The sequence below is a fragment of the Pholcus phalangioides genome, unplaced genomic scaffold (assembly GCF_987345545.1).
Source record: "Pholcus phalangioides strain wild (caught in Gottingen) unplaced genomic scaffold, Ppha-v1.0 ptg000031l_1, whole genome shotgun sequence".
Lineage (NCBI taxonomy): Eukaryota > Metazoa > Arthropoda > Arachnida > Araneae > Pholcidae > Pholcus > Pholcus phalangioides.
This window is the reverse complement of record NW_028301621.1, coordinates 6,647,327-6,661,134: the sequence shown is the minus strand read 5'-3', so window position 1 is coordinate 6,661,134 and position 13,808 is coordinate 6,647,327.

The following is a 13,808-nucleotide window of genomic DNA, read 5'->3' as shown; positions in this document are numbered from 1 at the left end:
AAAATTTTTATTGAACAGTGAACACTTAGAAACAGGATTTTTTTCATCAGGAGAGACAGGGCAACAACTTTCTAATTGAGTTTTGATAACTATACAACTTTAGGCATGAATGACATATCTGAGTACTACACGTTATTTGGAAACTTTTACTAATTGGAAGTTTTCTAATTGATCAACGGTTCGCCAGTAAAATGCCACAACCCCCTGCTTCCTATGCACCCAATTTAATGCCCTACAAAAATATATCAATCCAATACTATGTCCGCACTCAGCTCTGTCCCGTTTTATTTTTTTTTTCTGCAAAGACTTGTAGAAAATCAGTGGTTTTCGTTTGCCGAAATCCTGTTTCACCGTGACCCCTAGTGTTGAAGAATTCGATGCATACATGCATGTAATTAATTATTAAAAAGTTTCATCATTTTCCTACCTGATGCATTTGCACTGCAACTGCTGACACGCTAGAGTGAATACAATTTTTATTCCGTCAGGGTATAAATTTCCCTTACGAAGCTAATTTTTTTAAAACGTTCCTACCTCTCAGTATAACGTCCGTTTTCTGTGGAACGAAGGGCTGTTCTAACGACCGTCGATCGAAGTATGATTGCCATTTTTATTTTTTTTATATATAAAATACATAGGAAATTTCGAAATTTCATTTGCGCTTTCCATATTATCAATCAACTTCCAAAGTTCGTGACAATCTCGTAATGAATGTTAAGCTGGAAAAATGGAACTCTCATGAAATTCAAGCGTTTAGATATCGCGACGAAACTGTTTGACAACTTCGGCAAATCGTCATACTATGACATAATACCCGTCCCTATATAAAATATAATCCCAGTCTCGAGAAATGTCTCGCAATAAAAATGGAATATTTTTCACGCTCAAAAAATTCTTGGGTCTCTTTCGATGTGGAAACAACCAATTTCGAACTCGCAGATCCCGTATCTCGCAGTAGCAGCAGTCTCCTAAAACCCCCTTTTTTTCGAATTGTATGTATATTTCTCGAGACTTTTTACTATACTTTTATTTGGGAAAAAAAAGATGTTCAGTAAAACATAAGACTCAGAGAGAGGAAAAGACTTCAGTCGCTTGTAAGAGACGGGAACAAGAATCGAATGAAATTATCGATTCTTTGCAGTTGCACGTACAGAAATCCTCTTTACGGAGTACTCTAAACTTCTTTTTCCCTCTGCGTTCTTCTACAGTAATGTACTACCTTCACTCAAACATTACTTTATGTTATTTTTTAGTTTTCCCCTATACTCGAAGCTAAGAAATAACAAGTCATGAATTTCAATTCCCAACGTGTTTCTTCCACTCACACTCCATTTTGTTGTTTTCATTCTCTTCTCCCGCCCCCCCCCCCCACATTGTTAATCTCTGACGATCCTTCAGGCGACTCTCTCAGTTCCGCAAAATAAAATAAAAAATATGCTATGCCTTAGAAATAAAAATGAATTAGGAGCTTATATATTAAAAGAGTAGTAGAAAGAAGAGATTCTTTCATCTTGGAATATGAGTAAAGAAAACACGTTCTGTGGAATAACTCACAAGAACCGAAGTAAAATTTCTACGCCATGATCAAAATAAACGACGTTACTGGGGGGGGGGGGGTTCGAGTGTTTTCTACATACGTGTATGTGTGTTCTATTATTCCATCGATAACTAATATTCTTAGACGAAAAATACAAATACAAATACAAATACAACGCCACAACAGGCAAAATGCCCAACGAGGTGGCTGATAAAAAGATGCCCATAAAAATATGGTTGTCATATGTTTCAAAAATACAGCAACCCAATTAAAAATGCAATTAACACAAATTACAAACAATATATACACATGATAAAATATTATACAATGCCCATAAAGAATACTTATGGTTGTCTTATTCTAAGAATGGATAGCTTCTCGATTTACCCCAACATGTTTATCGTATTTCTTTTTAAACGTGTCAATTGTGTTACAATTTACTACCTCCGGGGGTAAACTATTCCATTTATTAACAACCCTATTAGAGAAAAATTCCCTGCGACACCATAACCTTGCATTGTCCCTCACCAATCGATACTGGTGTCCCCTTGTAAAAGCAGTCGATTGGCGGTGTACTAAAAGTTCATGGTCCATCCTATCCATCCCATTGAAAATTTTGAACACTTCGATCATATCTCCTCGACACCTGCGTTCATCCAATGTAAACATATTCAAAAAATGAAGTCTTTCTTCATAACTCAAGCCCTGTGTGCCAATAAGGACACGCGTAGCTCTTCTCTGCACCCTTTCAACCAAGTCTATGTCTCTCTGTAGGTATGGTCTCCAAAACCTTACAGCATACTCCAGTCCAGGACGAACTAAGCCTCGAAAAAGCGGAAGAATGACTTTAGGAGAACGCGAAGAGACCTTTTTGAAAATGAGACCAAGCATTCTATTCGATTTTTTGACAACCGCTGAACAATGTTCAGAAAACTTAAGTCGCTCGTCAATGAGAATTCCCAAATCGGTGACTCTAGTTGCATCCGGGATAGTGACACCATTCAACTCGTAAGAGAACCGTGGGTTGTTCGAACCAAAATGAGCGACCATGCACTTATCTACGCTAAACGTCATGCTCCATTCATTTGCCCATGCTGCAATCTTGTTTAAGTTGGTCTGGAGCAACTCCCTATCGCTTTCATTTCCGATTACCCCCATTAGCTTCACATCATCTGCGAATTTGCTAGTAATTCCATCGATACCCTGATCGAGTTTGTCGATAAAAAGTGAAAAAAGTATGGGGCCAAGGACACTTCCCTGAGGAACTCCACTTGTGACGTCTGTCCAACCAGAGAATTCCCCGTTCACCATAACTCGTTGCGACCTATCTCTTAACCACGATTCTATCCAATTCAGCAAGTTGCCCCCTATTCCAATCTCGTGTAAACGCTTCAAGAGTTTGCCATGTTGGACCCGATCGAATGCCTTCTGGAAATCAAGGTAAACAACGTCGACATTTTTGCTCTTACCCAAAGCCTTAGTCACGTAATCATAGAAGCAAAGGAGGTTAGTTACACATGACTTCCCCTTCCTGAACCCATGCTGATTATCCGACAATACATTATTCTCGTCTATCCACTTCACAAACTGCCTTTTGATGATAATTTCCAAAATTTTCGAGAGGGAGCTCGTCAAACTCACTGGACGATAATTAGACACCACTTCTCTACTACCCTTCTTAAATATCGGAACAACGTTAGCCAGTTTCCAATCTCTCGGGACGATACCCTCAGCAACACTACTCCTGTATATCTGTGCGACTGGCCCCAACAATTCATTAGCACCTTCCCTGAGAACCCTGGGATAGATATCATCTGGTCCTGGTGCTTTGCTTGCACATACATTTCTTAGAAGATTTAGGACCTCCACGTCTTCCACTTGAATATCGTTGAGCGTTTTATTACCCCATGCAACACCCGTATATCGAATATCATTATCTCCATTAAAAACCGACGCGAAAAAGTCATTGAAAGCACTACACATGCCTACATTGCTCTCTACTTTTGAGCCTCCTATCGAGAGGGGGCCAACTGTCCCCTTACATCCATTATTGACGTATCGAAAAAATGATTTTGGGTCAGAGCCAATGTTATCTGCCAACCTAGATTCAACTTGCTTTTTACTATCCCTTATCGCTTTCTTCAACAGTCTTCTTTTATCAGTAAACAATGATAGGTCACCTCGTCCACTTTTATACTCTCTGAATGCTCTTTTCTTTTCAAGATAAAGGTTCCGCACGCTATCCGTGAACCATAGAGGGTGTGATGTACAAACACGCTTTTTTCGAACAAAGGGTATGACGTCGTGCAAAACAGAGGACAGCTTCGTACTAAATTCTTCCCATTGACTTACCACCCCTACTGATTCCAACCGGTCTTTGAAAACTTCCGCTAACCTTCTTCGCAAAACATCAAAGTTAGTTCTCCGAAAACAAGGAACCAGTCTTTTGTTATCAACCTCACCCGAGGAAAAGTTACAGTGAAATCTGACGATACGATGATCACTGGAAGAAAACTCTTCCCCCACCGAAACATGTTCAACTAGATCCTCAGAACTAGTAAGAACTAAATCCAAAATAGCAGTACCCCTAGTGGCTTCTGATACATGCTGATACAAAAAATTTTCGAGCACCAACTTAAGAAAGTCTCTTTCATACTGATTTCCAGATGAAAGGTTCTCCCAATCAATACCCGGGTAATTGAAATCCCCTAGTATGAGAACCCTCTTTCGCTTACACATGTAGGAAATTTCATCATGCATTTTGGCGATGTAGTTTTGATCCCTATTCGGTGGATTGTAACAAACCCCAACAATAAGCTTATGACGTCTTTTGTTCTCAAGTTCAACCCATATGGTTTCAATATCACTTCTCTGCACGTTACACTCTCTAGCCTTCAAACATGATTTCACGTATATCAACACTCCACCCCCTTTCCTATCAGATCTATTTCTCAAAAAAGTATCGTATCCGGAGATGTGTAAGAAAGATTCATCCCCATCGTTTGCCCAAGATTCTGTAATGGTTATAAGATCCAAGTCCTCCACAACTATCATAGTTTCTAAAAAATCTTTCTTGTTACCCAAGCTCCTGGCATTTATTAACACACATTTTAATTTGCCCGGTGGTTTGTTGTCAATCGAGAAGCCATCCAAGTCAGAGGTGGGTAATTCCCCGTCAGTACTGTTGTGATTATCATTAACTAACCCGCATTCCCGACTACGTGGTCTGGGAGTAAAAAACCTGACCTAAGACTATCGTTATTTAACATTATATATTTAACACATATTTCTTTTCATACAACAGCGAGCGGATACGCAACGCTAAAAGTACAAAAGCAATAAAGGCTATTAAAATTTTTCTTTAAATTCGTAAAAACTTTGAAGATTTCGCAATTGAAGTATAGGTACTAGTATAGTTGATTTAAAAACGAGCTAATATTCGAAATGCGCTTCATATCTATCTGATGACTTGGTTTGCTCGAAACGATGTGGCTATTTTTGATGGGAGGTTGTTATTATAGGGGATGTTTCACGAAGAGTGCCCGGAAGGCATAAAAATTATGATTAATTCAAAAATTAAAATAAACTATGCACATGAAAATATGTCCGTTACATGAAAGAAATGTAAAAATTAAAATGTAGGCCCCAACCAAAGAAAAACAATTCAATAATTGAATTATTGAATATGTCTTTTTATTATACTGAAAGAAATTTCTTCGTAACAATTAAGAAATGAAATCTGACACAGCTGCAAAATATTGTAGCAAACCGCAATAAGTAACTTTGGGTGATAATTTTAGTTTGTAATAATTTGGTAAGGTTTTGAAAAAGAATAATTATGATTATCAATAAAAGTATGTGATGTGTATGCATTACAGTAAAACCCCTATTAACGGACACCCCTCAGATGCGGTCACGTCTCTTTTACGGTCAAATAATAATTTCCCCATTGCATAATAAAAGTATGCATTTTAAACCCCTGATTAACGGTCACCAGTCTTTTACGGACAAATTTTTTTTGTCCCGCCGATGTCCACAAAGAAGATGTGTTTTACTGTATTTTGTCTCCCCACCCAACTTCTTACCTGTATAATATAATATTATTCTAAATCATATATATATATATTCCTACACGGGGTTATCCGTAGAAAATATTGTTACAAAAATTATGTAAATAGTTCTTGTCATTTTTATATTTTCTTTTTCATTTCGTTTTGTGTATTATTTAACGGTGTTTTTCTTTGTAACCTATACGATCACGAATCCCCCCCCCCCCCTTTAGTGGAAAGCTTAACCCTCAATAACATTGCCACAGTGGTTGGACGGTTAGTGAAACACAAACACGTGGTTCACCTCTATCACGTGGAGCTTTTAGGGAGCACAGTGCTGGCGGGTATTTTTTCTTATCAAGTGTTGCTGCAACCATAAATGTAACAGTTTGAAGATTGCTCGTCGATTCCGCTTGGATATATAATACCGATCATCAAAGTGGTGCGTGGGGGGGGAGTAACGCTTGGTCGACAAAGCACTGGTCTGCGGTCCTGTTCGACTTGTTTGGATGTGACGCTTAAATAATTATTGTATTGCTGCAATCCAAGCCGAATCGACAAGAAAACTCCTCAACTGTTGTTGCGTCCACGGTTGCGGCTTCCATTTGTTCGACAACGTCAGTCAGTACTGCGCACCGAAGGTTCCACATGAAGGGTCTGTAAGCCTGAGTACCACGTGTTTGTGTTCCACTAACCGTCCAATCCAGAGGGGCAAGATAAGAGTGGTGTCATTGTGCGATATAAACAGTCACGTGCTTACCTTTTGGGGGTCTGTTTAGATGGTGCGCTACACAAGCACCAAAAATTTAGACTGTTACCTTTTTATAATGAGCACAGACGGCGATTAATCACCAATGAATGAACCACACACACACACACACACACACATGTCTTGATGGTTGATAAAGCTAATCGATACATATTAACTTCAAGTTTCATTATATTTGATCCAACATAAAATTTATTTTAAATTTCAAATATTAAAAAAAAAACGGAAGTTGGAGCAAATATTCGAGCGAAAACATTAAGCAAACACATAAATAATTCCTTGGCCACTGTATTATTTATTTTTGTTTTCGATGGTATTTCTCGAATTTAATGGATAAGTCATTCCAGGTTTAAATGCAAATATTCGCATTTATACATTCGTACAAGAAAAAATCTCTCTTTAAGTACGTGGGAATAAAATGTTCTGAATATTCCGGTGGTGCATAATTTATAATTTTGAAAGCTCGTGCCTCTCTCTCTCAGGAGAGTAGTGTAATGTAGTGACTTGAGCTTTCCTTTTTATACACACACACACATATTCACTACGACCACCGTCGGATTCTTGAAACATCTCTAAGTATTTTACCCCCCATTAGCGTCGCAAAAACTGCTCATAACACGACACTTTTATTTTCCTGAGCATGAACGAGCGAGAGAAAGAATAGAAACCACATCTTTTCATCCTATTGCAAAACTCCTTGTTTTCCCTCCACTTCGTGCCTCTAAACACAACGACTATTTTATTTGTGGTTTCAGGTCGATTTATTTTTTGAAGATTGGTTCCAGTTTAGAAAATACTGCGTATTGTGTGTCTTGGGAAGGCGAACTATAAAAAAAAACCAAACCCCCCCCCACCCCAAAAAAAAAAAAAAAATATTCTCACGCATTGAAACTAATTAAATTTCGGTAAGGTTAAAACAGAGAAAAGGTGCAAAAATAATAATACATTATTATAAACATAATTTTGGCCGAGAATTTAATAAGAGTAAAATACAAAAAAATGTAAAAGGTTTAGTAAATATAAACATAATGTTGTTTGAAGGGAGGGAGGAAAAAGTGTGTTTATATATTTTGACAATTTCATCATTTTTATAATATCATGGTAATAATTTTACGCATGTAGGAGTTAATAAAACAGGCACCTATAGTTCTACAGCTGATTCAGATTCCTTGTGGCGTTTAGAAGATAACTTCTAACTTTGTTGGGATATTCTGCGGGAGCCACGTGATTGCACGCCATCTCTCTTCTTTCTCAAGATGAAGTTGTACCCGTATCGCGTATGTCGAGAATGATTTAGACAATTAATTTTCTACTCAGTAGACAAGTTGTATCTCTGGTACTTTTGTTGGTGTATTTGCCCGCTTTGCGGAGGACCATGGTTAGATACCCGGAGACAAGAACTAAATTTTCTTAAGGTTCGTATCGGCATGACATCCAGAAAAATCTCTCTTATAATTAATTGTTCAATTCAAGACTACAAGCAGTTGCGATCTCCTCAGCAATGACTGATCATATTTAATCTAGATGCAGGATGTATATAATTGAGGTTAGCTTGTTCTGCACTGTCTACGTCCTTAACTATCATCAGAAAATAAGTAACTTTGGAGGGAAGACTTAATGAAGAGATAGGGAGAATTTCGGAAACCGTTTTAAAGACCACAAATCTTCGCACAACTTTAAGGGGGATCACCTTGTTCATAAAAGCAAGTTCATGTATGTAATACTACTCGTATTTAATGAAGAAATGGGAAGGGAAATGTCAATATAGAAATGTTTAGACATCGTGTCGTGAAGCCTGAACATTCGGTTCACATGTTCGCAAAAAATTAGCATGTGCTCTGCAATATGCATAGGAAATACTGTATCCTCTGATAGTAAATGTTGAGACTGAATTTTGTTTTTTGCTCTGATTTCATAAAAGTCGAGATATACAGTAAATCGTATGATATTTAGAGATGATGATTCCCCAGCTTCCATAGCGTATCAGTGGCGCACTCTCCCGGACTATAAGTATGGTGGTTCGATTCACCGTAGGAGCAACTGAATTTTTCTTCCCAAGAATCAGTCTCTTCATATCATCTAGTTGAGTTTCTTGTATATCTTATATAAAAAAGTGTGGAGAGTGACATCTTACTCCATATATATACATATAGCAGTATAGCAGTGGTTCCCAACCGTTTTCCTTAACGCACCCCCGTGGATAACACGTTTTTTACCTGTTAGAAAATTCGGGATTTTTTTTTTCTGTAATTGATTAAATTAATTATGCAATAATTAATTTCTATGTATTCTAAGATGTAATTTTTTTGCTATCTCGCACCTCCAAAAATGCTCTCCCACACCACTAAGGGTGCGCGCACCCCCGGTTAGGAACCATTGCTCTATAGATATAGTATTTCATTGAAATACAGAAACATCTTACAAAATGCAGTTAATAAATAACAAAACTACCTCCAAGTCACTCTATCTTTAGTGTGGGTTTATACGTAGATTTCCGGAACTATAACGACAGGAAGCAATATCCGGAACAGAGCCGACCTCATCAGACGTGGGGCGTGGTGAAAAATTATTTAGTATCCTATTAGCCCCGATTTTGAATATTCTGTGGAGGGAAGGGACTCAGCATCCAAACATTCATACATTATAACAATAATACACAGGAATGCCGAAAAATATATACTTACCCATGGAAAATCAGAATTAATCAAAGAAAAAACCCAGAATTGATTAAAATTCAGAATTAATCAAAGATAGAAAATCGCAGAATCGATGGAAAATGTGAATTAATGAGAGAGAGAAAAATCCCAGAATTCATGAAAACTTCAGAATTTTAATGTGAGAAAAATCTCAGAATTGATGAACTCAAAATTAATAAAATAAAAATCCAGGTCCCCGGCCACTATGTGTTTCACAGGTCCTTTTCTAGTTAGTTTTACATTGTTCAAAAGCAAGATACCGCTTTGGCAAGTCTGCTTGTCTTTCTATATGGACCCTGGCTTAAACTCCAGATTTTATGCAGAGAGAAAGAAATTTATACAAGACACCGGAGATTATCATATCAATTAGCTCATCATTAAAAATAGCGCGTATTAATTACCCTCAATAGTTCTTATTCAAACTTCCAATCACATTTGAACTCTCATAAATTGCAAAATTGAGTATTCAATTGTTTTAATGTATATGCGCATATTAGTGATTGAAATTATCGTGTACGAGGGAGAGTCGGTAAATTCATACCTCGTTTCCGGAAAATACAATAGTCATTTAATTTGGCTACGTTTCAAATGTGTACCAACACATCGATTTCGGTATTCATAAAACTCAATCTAAAAGATGAGAAAAAGTGGGGAAAGTATATCGGAGAAACATTTCTTTTTCTTTAATGACGTGCTTCTTCCAAATGAATATATAAAAAGTAAACATTTTTTTCTCTTATGTATATAAATATTTTTTTTCATTTGTATGTACTTTTCTTATTTATTTCTTCATATGCATCTCACTTACTTTGAAGTTTGGCTACTCAACTTAATGACGTGGCCAGCAGCCAAATACAGCGAGAACCAAGATACTTAAAATTGATGTTTGGATCTAACAGAGAGGTCATAAGGTGCTCCATTTTTATAAGTTGAGATTCAACTTCTTTTATTTTTCTTGGTGTTATGACTATGTGTACAAGCTGTTTTTTCTTCCCCCTAGAAGTTGAAGAAATCTAGAAGTTAGTCTGAGGCGAAGGTAACACAAACAACATATTCATCTTAAAAATAGATAAATAAATAAATACGAGACGTATAACAAAACTAGAAAAAAAATGGAGTAGAAATGGCCATCGTTTCACTCGTGCTCCCTTCAAATAACAAGCGTTACGAATTCGAACATCAGTAAAAGATGAGAATATGGGGAAAGAAATGTTTATGTTCTCTTGAATGCAAACGTGACGCTTTGTGATCGACACTTTACAAGTTTTAATTATTACATATTATATGTATGTGTGTGTGTGTATATATAAATTGAAGAGCCAAAAAAACTGGTCCAGGCATGCGTATGCAAATAAAGAGATATGGAACCAATCAGAGCACGGCGCTGCGGTCGGCAAAGGCTATATAACACAACAAGTGTCTGGCATAGTTGTTAGATCGGTTACTGCTGCTACAATGGCAGGTTATCGAGATTTAACTGAGTTTGAACGTGGTTTTATAGTCGGCGCACGAGAGATGGAACATAGCATCTCCGAGGTAGCTATGAAATTCGGATTTTCACGTACGACCATTTCACGAGTGTACCGTGAATATCGGGAATCCGGTAAAAAATTAAATCTACGACATCGCTGCGGCCGGAAAAAGATCATGCAAGAACGGGACCAACGACGACTCACCCCACACGTCCAGAATTGCTACAAAGTGGCTCTTCTGACTTTAGACACTTCCGCTGGCCACCAAAATCCCCAGACATGAACATTATTGAACATATCTGGGAAGCCTTGCAACGTGCTGTTCAGAAGAGATCTCCACCCCCTCTTACTCCTACGGATTTATGGACAGCCCTGCAGGGTTTATGGTGTCAATTGCCTCCAGCACTACTTCAGGCATTAGTCGAGTCCATGCCACGTCGTGTTGCGGCACTTCTGCGGGCTCGCGGGGGCTCTACACGATATTAGGCAGGTGTACCAGTTTTTTTGGCTCTTCAGTGTGTATATATATATATATATATATATTATATTTTTTTAAAGATGATTTGTTAAGACAGGGTATCGTCTAGGCTTTTAGTGGATGTGTCAGATGAATCCATCGCCACAGTGGTGGTCCGTTGAAGCTGGTTTTTGTGGTTCCCAACTTCGAGACGCGAATGCGAGCCGATCTCTCCTGTAAAAAGTCTCGCCACAGAGAGCAACAGGCCTACAAATAGTACAAATGTAATTCAATCATAACGCACCACTCACTTCACTTCCGAAATATAGATGGCGACACTCAAAAATCAAACACAATACTGCATACGCACTAACGCGCCTACTGTTAGGTACACACACAGGTACACTTCCGGTACAACTCACTAGGTAGTAAATCGCCTATAATTGTTGATAGACCTGAGTTGTACTCGGTTTGCAAGAAAGAAATATGAATTGAATACAGGGCGATTCCAAATTCTTGGGACAAACTTTAAGACGTGATATAAGACACATAAACAAGCACTTTGATCATAGAATGGGCGCTCGAATCACAATAGGTAGTGTCTGTTTTTAGAGAGTATTCAACAGCATTTCACCAAGATCAAATATCATATTTTTCCAACGAATTTGCTGCGAAAAGTGCAATCAACCATTCAAGGGTGCACATGCTCCTTCGGATTACATTGGAGTATGTTTTTTTTTATTTGGTGCAAGGACCATCAAGATTATGCTGTGCCGAACAAGGATCAAGCGATACAATGGCGTGTGGTAAAACTCGCGTTACCAGTATTGCGACATGAGAATGCCTAGCGCATTACAATAATATGCGGTCTCGAATAGTTGATTGGGCTGCAGCAAATTCTTCGAGGAAGTGTGATATTTTCTTCTGGTGAAATGCTTTGGGTACTCTCTAAAAACACCCTCTATCGCTTTTACTATAACGATTCAACAACACATTCAATGAATGTATGTTTAGGAGCCTCATATCACCTCGTCAATTTTTTCCTTATAAATATAGAATTATCCTGCATAGGAAAGTTCTTTCATCCTAAAATAACTCACGAGCCGTTGATCCTCGAGGCATACTTCGAATTAAAGAAATTTTCCAAATTACGTTAAGAAACTCAGGTACGTCATTCCTATTGCGAAAGGTTGTACAGTTAAAATAGCAAAATCAGCTTTACATTTGATCACCCTGTCTGGAAAAAACACAGAGAAAGTGGTTGTTCTGTCTCTCCTGAGCCCAACAAAAAAATTCCATGGTTTTTTAAACGCAACACTCGCTGAAATATATGAATTCGAAGAAAATATCGGAAAGAACAGCACTAAAGGACAAGCTCATTCTACGCTTCACGTGTTGTTCTTTTCCTCATTTTCAGCGTTTTTTGATTTCATATATCTCAGCCAATATTGTACTTGGGAACATGGAAATTTTTTGTTGACCTCAAGAGAGACAGGACAACAGATTTCTATTCGGGTTGTTTGGGGACCGAATGAAAAGTTAATTTTTTTATAATAACCCATTATATATGCCCAAAACTCTATCATTTAACTTCGGAAACAAAATGTGATAACATGAATGAAAGGGAAACTGTTTGATGAAAAAGTTTCATTGAATAGAAAATAATTATATTAATTATTATTTTTTTGTTATTTTTCACCATTTCTTAAATATTTTTATTTATTTTGTAACTTTAATAACAGTCCGTTCAAAACCTATTAACAACAATCAAAGCTAAAAAGCTCCTCGAAAAAATGCATGCAATACAAATGACGTATGTGGAGATCGTAAAACTTACGCGAATACTTTCCTTACAGGAACTATGCTTCCAAGACCAACGGTTCAGGAGTTACTGCAGGGTAATGGGACTTTCCTATGCACCCTGCGTACAACTACTACTGCTTATATGTGCACCTCGTACACATTCCTCAGCGGAATTTCCCACGAATTGGGTACATGCAGTGCGTACGTGTGAATACGTAAACAAAATAGCATTGCTCACGGAACAGCCTACAAAAGAGCCCCCCGAGCTCAAATAAATCTAAATTCAATATCAAAATCGTAAATAATTGAGAATAATTGGGTAGATATGAATATTAAAGAGTATTTGTTGTTCAATTTCATCAGACTGCGTACATTAAATTCCATATAATAGTGTTCATTAGCGTAATTGTAATTCCGTGATAATGTAAATTCATATAAATGAGTTTGGGACAATTATTCCATCTTTATTTACTAGAAAACTGAATTTCTATCGATATCAAGCCGCTTGTTTGTATCTGTGCGTTCAATTCCACAATTTAAAAACATTCATCCAATAATCAAATATTACTCCAGCTGCGTACAGTTTAAATGTGTAATTAAGGTTCTTATTCAATTGTAATTATTTTCGCCATGTTTAAATTATCTAAAAGTTTGTGCCGTTGAGAAATTAGCAATTATTTTGGCTTTTTAACGTTATTTCATTTATGAAGGAACTTTGTTTTCAACATCTGTTTAAAAGTACTGATAAGAGAGAGTTGTTATAAATCAACGTTTGAGATTTTCTTTTCTTTTAATTGAAGCTGATGATGCATTTAAAATACAGGGTGTCCCATGAAATCGTAAACAGTTTAAAGAGTCAAAAACAAATTAAAGGAATCAGTTTTTATGTACATGTTGCTGCCAACACACGAAATTGGGCATTTCTCTAATCGGTATAATGTCAGAATTTCAGGCTGTGGCCAGCCATTTAGTGAAGTGGCCGGACATTCCTCGCTAAAGTGCGAAAACAAAATACATGACTCCGG